Raw genomic sequence first — 13,015 nt, 5'->3', positions numbered from 1 at the left:
CAAGTTCCATCCATTTGCCTAAGAATTTCATGAAGTCATTGTTTTTAATGACCGAGTAGTACTCCATTGTGTAAATGTACCACATTTTCTGTATTCATTCTTCTGTTGAGGGTCATCTGGGTTGTATCCAGCTTCTGGCTATTATAAATAAGACTGCTATGAACAGAGTAGAGCACATGTCCTTGTTACATGTTGGAACATATATGCCCATGTGTGATATAGTTGAGTCCTCAGTTAGTACCATGTCCACCCTTCTGAGGATTGGCAGACTGCTATCCAAAGTGGTTGAACCAGCTTGCAGTCCCACCAGCAATGGAGGAGTTGTAATCTTACTTCTCTTAAGGATAGACTGCTTGCTTAGCAGTAGATGATCAACAGAAAATAAACTCAGCCATAGCTTTGAAAGTTTCATGTCTCATAATGTTATGTAAGGTATTTTACTTTTTTTCTTATATTTATATATATATATATATATATATATATATATATTATTTTAGTTATATAGTTTTTTATTCTGTCTTCCAGATTCTTTGTGTATGTATTATTGCTTCCAATGTAATGTTTTAATGAGATTCTTCAGCATTCAAACAATTGTAACTCTGCAGCTATGTATGTTTCTTTTGCCTAATTTTGGGCTCTTATTCTTCTGATTGTTTTGTCCAATTATATTTTGTTTAATCTTATTTCATTATATTATAATCTATTAGAAGCCTATTTATTTTCTAAAGAGACAGAGAGGTGGAGGTTTAGGATGGGGAAGTGGGAAGTGGGGAGTGGGGAGAAACTGAGAGAAGAAGTGGGAGGGGATACTTTAATCAGGGGATATCTAATCTGACTAATAAAATAAGTAATAACAATTTACTTTCAATAAAAGAAAAAATTAGGAGAGCAATGTGCAAGAGGCAGTGGCCCAAGGCAGATCGAGCCGAGTGAACACTAGAGTCAGCTGGAAGACAGTGGCTCTGCAAGACTCTGAACGGAGGGGCTAGGCCATGAGCACTGTTGATAAGCAATGAGGAAGGAACAGGAAAAACAAGACCAAAGGCAGTGCCAAGGATGATACTGATTTGGGAGTCTTGGTTGCAGAAATTGAAGGAGCTGGTGCTGCCAAGGAGCAGGAGCCTCAAAAGTCAAAGGGAAAGAAGAAAACGGAGAATAAGAAGCAAGAATTTGATGAGAATGACATTCTTTTTTTTTTTTTTAAGATTTATTTATTTATTGTATGCTTTAAGTACACTGTAGCTGTCTTCAGACATTCCAGAAGAGGGTGCCAGATCTCGTTACTGATGGTTGTGAGCCACCATGTGGTTGCTGGGATTTGAACTCAGGACCTTCGGAAGAGCAGTCAGTGCTCTTAACCGCTGAGCCATCTCTCCAGCCCCGAGAATGACATTCTGAGAGAACTGGAGGAGTTGTCTCTAGAAGTCCAAGGCATCAGAGCTGACAGAGATGCAGCCACAGTCAAGCCTAGAGAGGAAATGAAAAAGAATCTGCCTCAAAACAAGATAAAAGGAAGGATCAAAAAGGCAAGAAAACAAGTTTTGATGAGCATGATAGTAAAGAGTTGGAAGATAAAATTTCAAAATCGAAAAAGACTGCCAGACCTAACTCCGAGGTACTTCTCTCTGGTAGTGAGGATGCTGATGATTCTAGTAAAGTTTCTAAAACAGGGGGAAAAAACCCAGAAATCAATTATAAAATGGTGTGAGTCAGAAGAGTTAAAGATGATAGCAAAAGAAGTAAAGGATGTTCAAGAGTAAATTCCTTCAGTGAAAGTGGTGATGAGTCCAGTGAATTTTTTGCAGTCCAGAAAAGGACAGAAAAAAATGTCAGCTCCTACCATAGACAGTGGGAATGAGGACTATGACTGTTCCTTCAAAATTAAGACAATGGCCCAGAAGAATGCAGAAAAGAAAGAATGATGAGAAAAAGAGATGAAGAAAAAATGTAGTTGTGGAAGATGAAAGAGAAAGAAGAGCTAGAAAGGGGCAGATAGGAGCACAGTAAACAGAGAAGCTTTCGAAGAGACCATAGGAGGAGGTATTGATTCTCAGAGGGACTCCTGACACAGGAGCTGCCTCAGAAGCAAAAGGAGACACTGCTGCAGCTCTGGAAGATGACAATGAAGGAGACAAAAGGGGAAAAGGTGAGAAGAAAAACAAAGCAGAAAAAGAAAAAGAGAAGAAGAAAGACCCTAACAAATCCACTGTTAAAACTATCCAGGAAGCTTTGGCTAAGTTCAAAGAGGAGGAGAGACAGAAGAGAGGAGGAAGAAGGATTAAGAGGCTCAAAGAACTATAAGCCAAATGCAAAGAAGAGGAACAATTAGAACAAGAAAAAAAAAGAGAGGGAGAAAGGAAAAAGCAAAAAGGAAAAGAAAGAAAAGAACAGTTAAAAAAAAAAAGGAGAAAAACTGCTAAGTCCCAAAGAGAAGCCAGAGCTGAAGTGACCCCTTAGACACCTCTGTGCTTAGGGTATTGAAGTGCCATCAAAAGGCATGTTGCCTAGGAATTTCATAAATTCATTCTTTTTAATAGCTGAGTAGTACTCCATTGTGTAAATGTACCACATTTTCTGTATCCATTCCTCTGCCCATTGGACACACAAACTTTATATGCCCCAGTACAGGGGAATGCCAGGGCCAAAAAAATGGGAATGGGTGGGTAGGGAAGTGGGGGGGAAGGTATGGGGGACTTTCGGGATAGTATTGGAAGTGTAATTGAGGAAAATACGTAATAAAAAATATTAAAAATTTAAAAAAAGGCATGTTGCCAAAGAAAAGTTCAGTATATTAAGATTAAAAAAAAAAAAAAAACCAACAACAAACAATCAAACAAAACACCACAGCAGCTAGAGAGTAAAGAAGTATCTGAAACTTTGGAACTAGGTGCTCCTATGGAAGCTGTGGACCAAAGAGTACTAGTAAAGTAAGAGACATCACTTTTGTAGAGCCAGAGAAAGAAGAAGACAGTGAAGATGCTGGATTAGATGGGAAGCTATGGCCAGTGATGAGTAGAGAGATAAAAAGGTAATATGATTCACATAGAAGTAGAAGATAACCCTAAGGAAGAAGAGGAGGAGAAAGAAGAGGAAGAAGATAGTGAAGACGAGGAACAGGAAGGGGACAGTGAGGGCAGCAATAGAGACAAGGAAGACTACAAACTGTCAGATGAGAAGGACTCAAGGAAAGCTGGAGACACAAAGACCAGCAAAGATGCTAGCTCAGACTCTGAGAACAACTCCAGTGAAAATGGAACAAAAGAAGAGCGGGTATACGACAAAGCAAAATGGAGAATTGAGAAACGACAACCTGAACATGGTAAAAATATAAATACAGAAAAGCTAAGAGCTCCTATCATGTGTGCTTGAACATGTAGACACAGGGAAGACAAAAATTCTAGATAAGCTCTGTCACACATATGTGCAAGATGGCAAACTAGGTGGTATTACTAAGCAGATTGGTGCCAAAAATGTTCCTTTTGAAGCTATTAATGAACAAAGTAAAATGATTAAAAATTTTGACAGAGAGAATGTCCACATTCCATGGATGTTAATTATTGATACCCCTGGATAGAAATCTTTCAGTAACCTGAGAAACAAAGGAAGCTCTCTCTGTGACATTGCCATTCTAGTTGTTGACATTATGCATGGTTTCAAGCCCCAGACACTTGAAGCAATCAACATTCCCAAATCTAAGAAAATGCCCCTTCCTTGTTGCACTAAATAAGATTGACTGGTAACATGATTGGAAGAAGAGCCCTGATTCTGATGTGACTGTTACTTTTAAAAAGCAGCAGAAGAATACAAAGGGTAAATTTGAGGAGCATGCAAAGACCATTATTGTAGAATTTTCACAGCAGGATTTGAATGTTACTATGTTTTATGAGAATAAAGATCCCCACACTTTGGTGTCCTTGGTACCTACCTCTGCACATACTGGTGATGGCACAAGAAGTCTCATCTACATTCTTGTGGAGTTAATCTATGTTGAAGAAGAGGCTTGCACAATGTGAAGAGCTGAGACCACAAGCCATGGAGGTAAAAGCTCACACTGGAATGAGCAACACAACAGATGTCATAGAAATCAACTGGCATTTGAACGAAGGGGATACAATCCTTGTCCTGGAGTAGAAGGGCCCATTGTCACCTAGATTTAAAGCCTCCTTTTTTTGAATTCGATATTTTCTTCATTTATATTTCAAATGCTATTCCCTTTCCTAGTTTCCTCTCCAAAAATCACCTATACCCTCCCCCTATTTCCTGCTCCACAACCCACAAACTCCCACCTCCTGGCCCTGACATTCCCCTATACAGGGGCATATAATCTTCCACAAGAACAAGGGCCTCTCCTCCCAGTGATGGCCAACTAGGCCATCCAATGCTACCTATGCAACAAGAAACACGAACTCTGGGGGTACTGGTTAGTTCATATTGTAGTTCTTCCTATAGGGTTGCAGACTCCTTCAGCTACTTGGGTACTTTCTCTAGCTTCCTCATTGGGGACCCTGTGCTCCATGCAATAGATGACTATGAGCATCCACTTCTGTATTTGCCAGGCACTGGCGTAGCCTCACAGAAGACAGATATATCAGGGTTCTGTCAGCAAAATCTTGTTGGCATATATAATGGTGTCTGGGTTTGGTGGTTGTTTATGGGATGGATCCCCAGGTGGGGCAGTCGCTAGATGGTCCTTCCTTCAGTCTGTGCTATGACCTTTTTCTCTGTAACTGCTTCCATGGGTATTTTGTTCCTTATTCTAAAAAGGAATGAAGTATCCACACTTTGGTCTTCATTTTTCTTGAGTTTCATGTGTTTTGAAAATTGAATCTTGGGTATTCTAAGTTTCTGAGCTAATATCCACTAATTGGTGAGTGCATATCAAGTGTGTTCTTTTATGATTGGGTTACGTCACTCAGGATGACATCCTTCAGATCTATCCATTTGCCTAAAAATTTCATAAAATCATTGTTTTTAATGGCTGAGTAGTACTCCACTGTGTAAATGTACACATTTTCTGTATCCATTTCTCTGTTGAGGGACATCTGGGTTCTTTTTCAGCTTCTGGCTATTACAAATAAGGCTGCTATGAACATAATAGAACATGTGTCTGTATTACAAGTTGGAACATCTTCTGGGTATATGCCCTGGAGAGGTTTTGATGGATATTCCAGTAGTACTATGGCCAATTTTCTGAGAAACCTCCAGACTGATTTCTAGAGTGTTTGTACCAGTCTGCAATCCCACCAGAAATGGAGGCATGTTCCTCTTTCTCCACATCCTTGCCAGCATCTGCTGTCACCTGAATTTTTGATCTTAGCCATTCTTACTGGTGTGAGGAGGAATCTCAGAGTTGTTTTTATTTGCATTTCCCTGGTGATTAAGGATATTGCACATTTTTTCAGGTGCTTCTCAGCCATTCAGTATTCCTCAGTTGAGAATTCTTTGTTTAGGTCTGTACTCCATTTTCTAATAGGGTTATTGGGCTTTTCTGGAGTCCAACTTTTTGAGTTCTTTATAAATATTGGATAACAGTCCCCTATCAGATTTAGAATTGGTAAAATCTTTTCCCAATCTCTTGATGACATTTTTGTCTTATTGACAGTGTCCTTTGCCTTACAGAAGCTTTGCAATTTTATGAGGTCCCATTTGTGGATTCTTGACCTTACATCACACGCCATGCTGTTCTGTTCAGGAATTTTTACCTGTGCTCATATCTTTCAGGCTTTTCCCCACTTTTTCCTCTATAAGTTTCACTGTCTCTGGTTGGTTTTATGTGGAGTTCCTTGATCTACTTAGACTTGAGCTTTGTACAAGGAAATAAGAATGGATCAATTCACATTCTTCTACATGATAACCGCCAGTTGTGCCAGCACCATTGGTTGAAAATGCTGTCTTTTTTCCACTGGATAGTTTTAACTCCCCTGTCAAAGATCAAGTGACCATAGGTGTGTGGGTTCATTTCTGCGTCTTCAATTCTATTCCATTAATCTATCTGTCTGTTGCTGTATCAGTACCATGCAATTTTTTATCACAATTGCTTTGTAGTATAGCTTGAGGTCAGGGATGGTGATTACACCAGAGGTTCTTTTATTGTTGAGAATACTTTTTGCTATCCTAGGTTTTTTGTTATTCCAGATGAATTTGTAAATTTCCTTTTCTAACTCAGTGAAGAATTGAATTTGAATTTTGTTGGGGATTGCATTGAATCTTTAGATTGCTTTCAGCATATAGCCATATTTACAATATTAATCCTGCAAATCCATGAACATGAGAGATTTTTCCATCTTCTGAGCTTTTCTTCGATTTCTTTCTTCAGAGACTTTAAGTTCTTATTATACAGACCTTTAACTTCCTTAGTTAGAGGCACACCAAGATATTTTATATTATTTGTGACTATTGTGAAATAATCACAGGTGTGTCTCCCTATTTCTTTTTCTCAGCCTGTTTATGTAGAGAAAGGCCACTGATTTGTTTAAGTTAATTTTATATTTATATACTGCACTGAAGTTGTTTATCAGGTTTAGGAGTTCTCTGGTTGAATTTTTAGGGCCACTTATACATAGTATCATATCATCTGCAAATAGTGATATATGACTTCTTCCTTTCCAATTTGTATCCCTTGATGTTGTTTTGTTGTCTAATTGCTCTGGCTAGAACTTCAGGCACTATAATGAATAGGTAGGGAGAAAGTGAGCAGCCTTGTCTAGTCCCTGATTTTAGTGGGATTGTTGAATCCTCCATTTACCTCTTCCTATGAAGGAATTATGTGTGAAAACCCAATATGAAAAGCCTAAAATAGTGGGGGCAGCTGGGGAGTAAAGATTGTAGGGAAAGACCTTGAGAAAACATTGGCTGGTTTACCTCTCATAATGGCCTAAAAGGGTGTTGAAATGTCAGTCCTCAAAGATGAATTGATCCACGAGTTAAAGCGGAAACTAAATGTTTTCAAACTAGAAGAAAAAGAAGTTTATGCCCAGGTGTCTACAGTGGGCTCTTTGGAAACTCTTCTTGAATTTCTGAAAATATCAGAGGTGCTATATGCAGGAATTAACATTGGCACAGTCCATAAAAAAAGCAAATAATGAAGGCTTCAGTGATGTTGGAACATGATCCTCAGCATGCAATAATTTTGGCCTTTTATGTATGAATTGAATGAACCCAAGAGATGACTGATAGTTTGTGAGTTAGAATCTTTAGTGCAGAAATATTTATTTATTTGATGCCTTTACAAAATACAGACAAGACTACAAGAAACAAACTAGAAGAATTTAAGCACATAGCAGTATTTCCCTGCCAGATGAAAATCCTCCCTCAGTACATTTTCAATTCTCCAGATCCAATAGTAATCGAGGTCACTGTGGAAGCTGGTCAAGTGAAAAGGAGCACCTACGTGCATTCTAAGCAAAAATATTGTTCACTTTGGGATAGTAACAAGCATTGAAATAAATTACAAGCAGATGGATGTTGCAGAAAAAGGACAAGAGGTCTATGTCAAAATAGAACCTGTCCCTGGGGCATCTCCCATAATGTTTGGGAGGCATTTCAAAGCTACATGCATACTTGTCAGCAAGATGAGCAGGCAGTCCATTGATGCACTCAAAGGCTGGTTCAGAAATGAAATGCAGAAGAGGGACTGGCAGCTTATTGTGGAGCTAAGGAAAGCATTTGAAATTTTCTAATTTTCTCACATGGGACAGAATTTGTAGTAAATGTAATATTATTATGTTGTGATATTACCAATTGAACAGACATTTGGACGCTGATGGATTTAAGTATATAAAATGTTTTCCATGAGAAATCAAGCAACTTACACTGGTTCGCCAGTGGTCAGGTCCCAGCCCCACAGTTCAGCCTGCCTGTACTTACCAACCCTTCCTTCAAGACTTGGCTGCTGTTTTCAAGTTTGCCCTTCCTCAAATTTGGATTTTTGTTACAAATCTAAATCTTTCAATTTTATACTGATTAAATCAGTCCTGCAGTATTTGATAGAAAGAAAGAAAGAAAGAAAGAAAGAAAGAAAGAAAGAAAGAAAGAAAGAAAGAAAGGAAGGAAGGAAGGAAGGAAGGAAGGAAGGAAGGAAGGAAGGAAGGAAGGAAGGAAGGAAAAAAATAAATATGAAAACCCCTTGTGTAGAATGATTTAGTATTCAAATGTCATTTAGAAATAATTTGTTTAATTTTTGCTGATATTTAGCATGCAAAAGATCCGCTGTCATTGTCTTTTAATAGAATTCTGAATCCTTTTCTGAATTGTGCTTGAATTTTTTTAATACATTAGATATTTATATAATTGAAATAACATTTTCACAATGAAAGCTACCGTTTTATAGGTATTAGGCTGCAATAAGAATGTATACACATGCACTGATTAAGCATTTAGAGTCCTTAGAATCTGGATTGAAAATGTGAGGAAACCAGTAATTTTACATTTTTCATAAGTGAATGTATTAATAAATCATATTTACATTTGACCACTTGTTTACGAGACAAATGTCTTTAAATTAATGATTTTTACTGTGAAACTCATATGTTTAGCAAGTGGTCTAAGACTAGGCTGTTGGGGAATAAATAAAATCACAGACCTATGGCTACACATACTGTGTTTTTTTTTTTGTGTGTGTGTGTGTGTGTGTGTGTGTGTGAGAGAGAGAGAGAGAGAGAGAGAGAGAGAGAGAGAGAGATGAAGTCACTTTTATTGCTTGATAAATAAATGTAAGTTAATTAAAATAAAATACCAACTTATCCCATTTTGAGAGATATATATTCTCTGAGAAACCAGTGAAAGTCACCTTCCAATGTGCAATGTTTAGTGGAATGATTATCTACAAGTTATGTAAGTCAGGCCAGTGGAACAGAGGACCAGCCAGACACAGGAGTAAAAGTAAGTTTACTTTTACGGAACAGAAATTGTGTTCCACTCACCAGTGGTCCGAAGAATGCATGGAGAGTCCTCTAGGGACCTTGTGGGTGTCTGCCAACTCCGCTCCCAAGGTGACTCAGTGCTGGCACTGACCGGAAGGGACTTGTGACCCTAATCAGGCCAGGTTTTCTGCTTCCCTAATGCTGTCTCAGGTCCCGCACGATTGGATTGGAACAGAAGTTGTGTTCCACTCATCAGTGGTCCTAAGAACGCAAGGAGAGTCCTCTAGGGACCTTGGGGGTGTCTGCTGACTCCACGCCCAAGGTGACCCGGTGCTCCGAAATTTGTGTTTTATATCACAGAAGAGAATATTAGTATAAAAACAATTGAAATATATCGATAGAAGACAGCAAAACCTTGACGACCATTTTTCCATAGTCAAACATAAGAACAAATTTGAGCTACATGTAAAAGCATAAGAGACGTAAATTAGAATCTTCTTAAGGACTTCCAAGATTGCTCCACATGAGATTTGTAGATAAATATTTGCTTTTAAGATTGAGAAGTTTTAAGTAATATCCTAGATAGAAAATAAATCTATCAAAGTACACATTTAGCCCTTAGATTGAAATATCTAATATGCCATATTATAAATGTTAATAAAAGAATAGCCAGCATGCCATGATGTTTTCATAATCCAGGCAAAAAATTAGATATATGCAAATAATATGAAGCAATCCATATATCATTAACTAATTGAATTAATGAAATGGTGTTAAAGCCCAAGAACAGGGTCATTTTTGACAGAACTCTTCCTAAAGTTTAAAAAAATATATACAAGTTATTTTCTGTGCTTGATAGACTTATTAGAACAAATGAAGACTTTCAGTACCAGGATGAAACATTTACCAACATATGAGGTAGGAACTGACAGGGAAGAAAAATCTAATATGGCTAAATATGTAGGAGCTTATCTAGTAAACTAAAGAAATAAACCTATGGACATACATAATAGATTAATATTAATATCCCCAATATAGGATAAATAATATAGCTTAAGGCATGATATTTTGCTCTAAATATTTGTATATGGTTTTACAAAATAGAAGTATTTTGTAATCATTATTTTCTAGCTTCAAATATAATATTCCTTCTGCTAAATCATTTTTTTCTTGATTGACTTAGATTTTACTTGACTAACAATCAGAAAAAATTGTTTTATACCCATAGTTAATCATGCTAATCATAATTTATTATGCTTGTACTATTTATTCATTTTGACATCTGGTTTGATGCACAAATTTCACAGAAAGAGAAGTCACAGAGCAGTAAGATAAGCGGACAGTTTTTAATATAAAAATGATACATTTAAAATGCTGAGTAAGGATATCAAGGAGGCAGGATATAATCAACTCAGGGATGAAATCAACCAAAATAGAAACAAAAAAAACATCAGGAGTTGGTTTTTGAGATAATAAACAAGATAGATAACCCCATCTATCACAAAGGGCACAGAGACAGTATCCAAATTAACAAAATCAGAAATGAAAAGGGAGAGATAACAACAGACACTGAAGAAATTCAAAAAAGTATCACATCCTAATACAAAAGTTTATACTCAACAAAACTGGGAAATCTAGATAAAATGGATGATTTTCTAGACATATACCAGGTACCAAAATTAAATCAAATACAGGTAGACTATCTAAACAATCCTTTATCCCCTAAGTAAATAGAAGAAGTCATTAAAAACCTCCCAACCAAAAAAAAAAAAAAAAAAAAAAAAGTCTAGGTAAAGATGGATTTAATGCAGAATTCTACCATATCTTCAAAGAACACCTAATACCAACACTCCTCAAACTATTTCATAAAGTAGAAACAGAAGGAGCACTATCTAATCCATTCTATTTAGCCATGATTACTCTGATACCTAAGCTACACAAAGACCCAACAAAGAAAGAGAGTGTCAGACCAGTTTTGCTTATGAATATCCTTGTAAAAATACACAATAAAATTCTAGTAAACCAAATCCATGAATACATCAAAACCATCATTCACCAGGATCAAGTAGAACTCATCCCAGGGAAGCAAGTTTGGTTCGATATGTGAAAATCCTTTAATGTAATTCACTATATAAACAAGATCAAAGAAAAAAACCCACATTAGATGCTTGAAAAAGCCTTTGACACAATACAACACCCCTTCATGTTAAAAGTATTGGGGAGATCATGGATTCAAGGCCCAAGCCTATACATAATAAAAGCAATATACAGCAAGTCAACAGCCAATATCAAGTGAAATGGGGAATTACTTGAATTCCATTAAAATCAGGTACAAGACATGGCTGCCAACTCTCCCCAGGTCTACTCAATATAGTAATCTAATTTCTAGCTAGAGCAATAAGACTACAAATGATGATCAAATTGGATACAAATTGGCAAAGAAAAAAGTCAAGGTATCACTATTTGCAGATGATATGATAGTATAAGTATTCTACCAGAGAACCTCTGTAGCTGATAAACAACTTCAGCAATGTGGCTAGATCTAAAATTAACTCAAATAAATCAGTAGCTTGCTTTATACAAATAACAAATGGGCTGAGAAGTAAATTAGGGAAACAACTCCCTTTACAATAGTTATAAATATATAAAATCTCTTGTTGTAAATCTAACCAAACAAGTGGAAGTTCTGTATGACAAAATTTCAAGTCTCTCAGTAAGAAATCAACAAAAGATCTCAGAAAACAGAGAAGTCTCCCAAGCTCATGGATTGGTAGGATTAACAGTAAAAATGGCCATCCTACCAAAAGCAATCTACAGATTCATGCAATCCCCATCAAAATTACAAAATAAATTCTCACAGACATGGAAAGAGCAAATATCAATTTTATATGGAAAACCAAAATACCCAGGATAGCAAAATCAATTCTTAACCATAAAAGAACTTCTGGAGTAATCACTATCCTTGACCTCAAGATGTACAACAGAGCAATAGTGATTAAAAACTGCATGGTACAGAGACAGAAAGGCCTATTAATGGAAAAGAACTGAAGACCTACAAATAAACCCACATATTTATGGATACTTGATCTTTGACAAAGAAACCAAATATTCACAATTGAAATAAAGAAAACATCTTCAACAAATAGTGCTGATCTAACTGAAAGTCTGTATGTAGAAAAATGAAAATAAATCCACATTTATTTTTACAAAGCTCAAGTCGAAGTGGATCAGGACCTCAACATAAAACCAGATACTAAAAGAAGAGAAAGTGAGAATGAGCCTTGAAGTTATTGGCATGTTGGGTTGGTGGGGTTCCTAAACTAAACTCCAATGACTCAGGCTGTAAGATCAAGAATTGATAAATTAGTCCTAATGAAGCTGTAAAGCTACTGTAATGCAAAGGACAATTGTCAATTGGACAAATAGGCAACATAGAGATTGGTAAAAAAAAATACTTCACTAACCCCATATCAGTTAGAGGGCTAATATTCAAAATATATAAAGAACTCAAGAAACTAATATTCAAAAAAAATCAAACCACCCAATTAAAAAATGGAATATAGGCCTAAACAGGGAGTTCACAACAGAGGTATCTCAAATGGCTGAGAAGCACTTAAAGAAATGTTCAAAGTCCATTTTCATCAGGGAAATACAAATTGAACAGACATGAAATTCCACATTACACCAATCAGAATGGCTAAGATCAAAAACTCGTGTAACAGAACATAATGGTGAGAATGTGGAGAAAAAAGAACACGGTTCCACTGTTGGTTGGATTGCAATATTGTACAACTATTTGGGAAGTTAATCTGGAATTTTCTCAGTAAATTGAGTATAGTTCTACCTGAAGTCCCAGCTATACTGCTCCTGGACAAATACCCAAATGATTGCCCACTATACCACAGGGATATAGCACTCTTATTCATAATCGCCAGAAACTGGAAACAACCCAGATGACCTTCAATGAAGAAATGGTACAGAAAATATGGTTTATTTACACAATGGAATATTATTCAGCAATTAAAAATGAGGATATCATGAATTTTGCATAAAAATAGATTTAAGGAGAAAACATCATTATGAGTGAGATAACTCAGACACAGTAGGACATGCAGAGTATATACTCACAGGCAAGTGAATATGAGCCATAAAAT

The 13,015-nt window shown here is 36.6% G+C and overlaps 1 pseudogene; it reads left to right on the top strand.

Annotated features, from left to right (window-relative positions):
• The first annotated feature begins 891 nt into the window (after positions 1-891).
• LOC110296481 (eukaryotic translation initiation factor 5B-like) lies at positions 892-7,679 on the top strand (annotated as a pseudogene).
• Positions 7,680-13,015: the final 5,336 nt, after the last annotated feature.

The sequence above is a fragment of the Mus caroli genome, unplaced genomic scaffold (genome assembly GCF_978045245.1).
Source record: "Mus caroli unplaced genomic scaffold, Mus_caroli_1 scaffold_7, whole genome shotgun sequence".
NCBI lineage: Eukaryota > Metazoa > Chordata > Mammalia > Rodentia > Muridae > Mus > Mus caroli.
This window is presented reverse-complemented; position numbering and strand designations above follow the sequence as displayed.